The sequence below is a fragment of the Benincasa hispida genome, chromosome 8, assembly GCF_009727055.1.
Source record: "Benincasa hispida cultivar B227 chromosome 8, ASM972705v1, whole genome shotgun sequence".
Lineage (NCBI taxonomy): Eukaryota > Viridiplantae > Streptophyta > Magnoliopsida > Cucurbitales > Cucurbitaceae > Benincasa > Benincasa hispida.
Window position 1 is genome coordinate 24,702,398 of NC_052356.1, and position 7,039 is coordinate 24,709,436.

Consider the following 7,039-nt stretch of genomic DNA (forward strand, 5'->3'; position numbering starts at 1 on the left):
GATATCACTTATCCTTCTATTGGAATACTTGAGAATAACAAGGTTACTCTCATAGTCGTGTTCAAGATTGTTCGAGGAAACATCTGTGTTCAAGATTGTTGGAGAAGTTGTTCGTTGGAACTTCGAGAGGACCGTTCTAGGAGCATGGGAATCTACAAATGTGATAATGGTTCTAACCTTTCCCTACAACATGCTATTTACATGTTTATTCTACATTTATTATGTTTTAGTTTATTGTTTTTTTTTATGTAAAGATCGATTTATAGGATGCAAGTCATTCACAATGCTTTCGTTACGAGATCTGATCCCATCACTTTCACCATTCACTTGATATTGACCCATGCAAACACCTTCCTAAGGGAGGACGCATCAAGGGCATCACAGGTCGAGCATGAATCTCACGATGTGAATTTCATGGAAGATCGTGAGTAGAAAAAATGACATATCATACATCTTTGTCCTTCCACTAATTGTTCTAGAATCTAGGGTTTATTAACTTAGATAAATCTGGCTAATTAATTTAATTAGGTCATTGTTAATTTGCTCAATATAACGTTTATATTGAATAATTTAACAATATATGATTATTATTTATTAAACACTTTAATAAATCTAATCATTTATTGTATGCATATAAAATGTTTGACAAATTCACCTCACAGGTAGAGGCATTTCCTTTCGATCAACTTAAGTATCTCAATCCTAGACAGAACTTTCCTTAGACAAGGTCCCTTATAGGCAAACATTGTATAAACTTATCTTTTATTTTGTTCATTTTAATCCTATTAAAAGAGAATAAAAGATTATCCTATTTCTAATCATATTAGAAATATTTTAACATAAAGTCTATTTTTTTCAAATTCAAATAATTTAAAATTAATAATTTGAACCTTATGTTTGCATGCAACTCTGTATTATAGATTTTAATGTTTAATTCATTAAACATGTAACTTTTATATCTTAATGATTTAAAACCTATAACATGCATTTGAGTGACATAATAAATACAACTATTATATTTATTTAAGTAATGTCATGCTCAATACATCATTAGTTTTTATTAACATACATAATATAACATTTATATTATTATTAATGAAAACTATATAGCATACATGCTTTTAATCAAATATTGAAGCATTATAATAGACAAACTATATTATAATCATACAAACTATATAGAAGACATCATGCATGTACATACTTTAGGAATAAACCTAAACTTCAAATATAACATTTATATTTAAATATGATGCATGATTATGCATAACCTATGGTGGGATTTTAAACTATAGGTCACACAAAAACATATAATTAACATAATTTAAACGTACATCTCATGCATATTAAACTATACTATAGAGCAATAATAGACCGAAATTTGGTACCCTAATTAAAATAATTGAATTAATATAATCAAATTTTATTAATTTAATTATAAAACAAAAAACAAAGGAAATGCTGCAATTGGTCCTCGAACTGACGATCTGGAACTCCCGCACACGACTCTTGAAGTTCGGAGCATCGCGACATTATACCCTAGCACCACGACGATATGAAAAATAATTTCGTTCGGCCTTGCCTCGGACCATCGCGACACTAGGGCATAGTGCTACAACACTGTTATCGAGAATGCCCATATTGCTTCAATTTCTGCCATTTTTCTGTGTTTCAGTATTATTTTTGACAAAGCCAGCAACAAGAATGACCCAGACTTAAAAATACATACTCGATTTACAGAATTAAGTGAACAAAAAACAACCGGGCCCTTACAATTGATCAAATCAAATAGGAAAGCTATAAATCTAAGTGTCAAATTCCAAAACCATCTATTACGCAAATCCCAAAATACAAAATTCCATAGCATGATCATATAAATTTTACAGAATTTGTACCCATCATAACATTTCAGAATTTTCTAAACCAAAAGTAAAAACAAATCCATTGGCTCTGATACCAATTAAGGGATTAAATCCCAATGCGAAAGCATTTTATCATCTTTTGTCTTTCAATTGGGATAAGAAAAAATTACATAATTGAAAAAAGAACTAAGATAACATATAAAAGAGAATTGAGAAAAAAAAAACCTTTTCTTAAGAATGAATCTTCACGAAATCCTTAAGTCTTCCTCTCTGTGAAAATTCTCAAGATCACAAACAGACACCACCAATTGGCTAACTAACTATTCTCAGGGAGAATCAATGGAATTGTGGGATCCTTTCACTTTGCAGGAATTGAAAAATTTGTGAGAGAGATTTAGAGAGAATTGAGAAAGAAAGGGAAATTCAACTTTCTAAGAGTAAAAATTAGATTCTTTATTCTGTAATTTTGTTTTGTATCAATATACAGAAAAAAAATATTATGTGAGGGAAGTTATCTTTCACCCCACTCTTCACTCCCCTGCAAATTGTAGGGGAGCTATTTCAATTTTTTATTTAAATTATTATTATTTATTAAATCAAATATATATATATAATATAATATAATATATATAATAAAACTTAATATATATAATAAATAATTAAATACACAATAATAATTAACTATTTGTTAATTAATTAATTAATATATAACTATCACATATTTATTAATTATGCATTTAAATCATATAAAAATACATATCTCTCTTAACCCATAGTTTTAATATAAATCTCATTCACATTGATTTTACTCTATAGTTTTAATAAGAATCCAATTCATATTTACTTTAATATTTGAATCTTATTCAAATGTTATTCTCGCATATCATATATTTTTAATTACAAATCATATTTATAATTAACTATATACTATAATATATCAATATACAGTATACTTTATATTCATCCTTATTAATGTAAAATTCCCTTAAATAATTTGAACAACTCAAATTATTCTAAAAAATTAATTGATCTTTGTTTTACCCTTAGTAAGCTAGCAGGAGACCTTATGAACCTATAGATTAGAAGTTTCAATGATTCAATATTAAATTAATTAAATTCTTTAATAAAATTAATCAGCATTCATTAACTGTGGATCACTCCATTAAAGACCCACGTCTGCACTCTTCATACTGTGGATATATATTTGTGTCCATAGATATAACTAATCATCAATAAGTAGATCCTTCATGAATTATTCATAATTACAGTTGGGCCAAATTACCATTTTACCCCTGTAATGACATCTTTCTCCTTAAGCTCCACTGATTCTCTAATGAACAATCTATTTATAGTCCTACTATAAACAAATCTCTCTCGAACTAATGAAAGGGAGGGCTCATTGTTCAAGACTCAAAGTCAGTACTTAAGAGGGAAAATCATCTACTTTCCTTGAAAGCGAGAAGAAGCGAACTCTATCTTGTGCAACTATGTTCCCAACTCCCTACTTGCACAAATCCCAAAATGGTAGGCTTGTTGAGTCAGCGGCACGGGTCACTCTCACCCATACAGATTAAATGATTGTCTTCATAGACACGAGTCCATAACTCACTCAAGATTGAGAGCAAGTTACCTATGGTCATCTTATGAAATGTTAGTTTCTTCAATGAACGGTGTCATAAAGAGAGACCAAACATTTCGTGGTCCGGTCTTATACAAAATTTTTGTACAGGATACCTCCACTCACATGTCTCTACATGAACGATTTGGATCAAATCGTTTGTAACACTTACAAAGTGGTTGTATCCAGTGTTATCAAGATAAGACACCCAACCTTATCCATATACTACATACCTTCTAAGTTATTATCTGAACATAATCCACTTGTATGTCTACCACATACTGTTCAAGTTGCTGTGAAAGATATATTTGAAGGAACTCTTATACAAGAGTACCTCTGAGCGGAAGCGGATCGTTCCAAATATATTGTGACAGAATTACCACATTTACATTCAAACCAGACAAGATATGCATTATACAATAAGTTACCGACATGCTTTTAGAACTAAACAACAAAGAGAAGAGATGCGCACCAGTTGAAGAACACTTCTCCATAGAAAATCTCGTTCTCTCTAAAGGGACTGCTTCTCTCGCTCTCGCTAGAACGTCCACGTAATCGTTCACTAAAACACCGGTCGTCTACCCACGGACGGCCTCCACACGAACACAAGAATGGGGATGACACCACCACTTAGAACCCTCGGTATTCTCGGTGTGAGAGTCTAGAAGTGTGGGCTCTGTTAGATTTGGTAGAGGGAAGGAGGAATCGAAGATTGTATAGCACAACAAAGCAAGTGGGAGAAGGCAGGTCTATCATATAGACAATGCTTGATCATTTAAAAGAAAGTACATGATCATGTAGTAAATAAGCTGTGATCGTATAGATGATCGTTTAGTAAACGCTCGGGCGCTAGACGATCGTTTAGAAAAAGGCGCGCGTGTATACGATCGTGTAGCAACGATGAGCTATCGTATAGTCTCTCAGTTTGCTGTGCGATAGGTTGTATACAACTCGTAAGTGAATTATGTGATCTCTTGTAAAATGAAAACGATGTTCATTTTATTCTTCAATTATGAAAACTGAATGAAACCTCCCATTAACACACGGTTACGGAGAAAACACCGGCACAATTATCCTATAATTGTTCAATTAAAAAATAATAAATATAATCATATTATATTCATTAACCTATAGTTTAATATCACATATAAACCATAGTGTTTTCTCCTCCACTAGATATAAATCATATTTATATCCATTTTCCTCCAATTAATGTATCTCATACATAAAGTCAATCATATCATATATAATTAACCAGTTCAATCCTATCATATATAATCGAACTCCCTCTTGTCAATTTGAACACTTCAAACTGACCCAAAAACTGATTCTCAACTTGAATCCATTGAGCTACCAAGGGGACCTTATGAACCTATGGCTCGAAGCTCCAACGGTACATGAATAGCTAACTAAACTCTTTAGCCACGAGATCCACCATCTGTTAACTGTCAGGCATTCCACTAACTGTCTCTTATACACATCTAGATGTGTATAAGAGACAGTAGTTAAACTATCTATAGCAAATCAAACACTTTTAACTATTCTACAAAGTGAGTCGCATCCGTAGCATTACCAGGATAAGGTTTTCCTCCTATATCCATATACTACAGGCCATTTTGGTTATCACTTAAGACATGATCCACTTGTATGTCTCCACATACATGCTGTCTCTTATACACATCTAGATGTGTATAAGAGACAGGTGCTACATTGTTTAAGCCCCGGGATTAGCCCTTAAGGGAGCAATCTATCTACTTACCCCTGTTTCAGAGAAGGAGTGAATTTCATCTTGTGTAGCTGAGTTCCCAGCTCTCAAATTAGTCGAATCTCCAAAGTGGTAGGTTTGAGTCGGCGAACTGGCCACTCGCACCCTGTCTCTTATACACATCTAGATGTGTATAAGAGACAGCTCCAAAGTGGTAGGTTTGAGTCGGCGAACTGGCCACTCGCACCCATGCAAATCAAAGAACTGCCCTCAAAGGTAGGAATTCCCAACTCACTCAGGATTGAGGTCATGTTACCTACGGTCATCCTAGTAAAGTGAAGTCTCGGTCATGAACGACGTTATATAATAAGACATTAACACTTCGTGGTTAGGTCTTATACAAACTCTTTGTATAGAATGCCCCCGCTTGCATGTCCCTACATGAATGATCAGGATCAGACCATCTGTAGCAAGTCACAACACTTGTAACTATTCTACAAAGTGAGTCGCATCCGTAGCATTACCAGGATAAGGTTTTCCTCCTATATCCATATACTACAGGCCATTTTGGTTATCACTTAAGACATGATCCACTTGTATGTCTCCACATACATGCATGCTTAAGTTACATAATGACAACCAGGGATTTTAGTTTATTGGTTTATGGTAAAGCAAATAAAATATCCAATATTCATTGACAATAAGTGAAGAAAATATCATATATTATACATCACAAGCGTTTGTTCAAAACTATGTTTACAAACTATAGAACACGAGAGTTTAGGGCATCATCCCCAACAGTATTTATCAAGTATATCTTCACAAGGAACTGTACAGGGGTATAAATCCTGTATTAACAACCTAAGAATAGAACCTAACCAAATTAACCAAATCCTAAAGAGTCTCCAAAGGAGACCTAGTATACAAGAGACTTAGTATACATTCATACCCTCCCTCAAACTCAAGGTGGTAAGGTAGGAATCAACTTGAGTTTGTTAAGTAGTTAGAGAAAACGACCAGGAGGCAAAGCTTTGGTGAGAATGTCGGCGAGTTACTCAGCAGTGGAAACAGAGCGTAACATCAGAGTTTCGTTTAAGAGATGATGAAGAACAAAGTGACAATCATTCTCAATATACTTGGTACATTTATGAAAAACATCATTATAAGCAATCTGAATGGCACTACGATTGTCACAGTGAAGCATAGTGGTAAACGATTGAGGGACTCCCATATCAGTAAGAAGCCAACAAATCCACAGGAGTTCTGATGTAGCATCAGCCAGAGCACGATATTCAGACTCCATACTAGAACGGGAAACAACACTTTATTTCTTATTGCGCTAAGAAATGAGAGAATCACCAAGGTAGAAACAATAACCGGAGGTAGAATGCCAGTCGGTAGGATCACCAACCCAATAGCATCAGAATAGCCTGAAAAAACTGATGAAAGACTGGGAAGAAAACTGAAATCCATGCCCTAAAGTACCTTTGACATAATGGAGGATACGAAGAATAGCAGTAAAATGAATGGTCCGAGGGACAGCCATGAACTGACTAACAATGTGAGCATCATGTGCAATGTTAAGATGAGTGACTGTCAGATAAATAAGACTGTCGACAAGCTGACAATAGAGACTGGCATCCTCAAGTGAAATTCCATCAAACGGAGTCAAACAAACATTGGGATCGAGTGGTGTTGGAGCTATAGTAGAGTCAGTAATACCGGAGTGCACTAAAAGATCTTGAGGCATACTTTACTTGAGATAACGAATAACTAGCAGACCTCAATGATACTTCAAGGCTAAGAAAGTAACTGAGTGAACCCAAGTCCTTCATCTCAAAGTGTTTGCCAAGA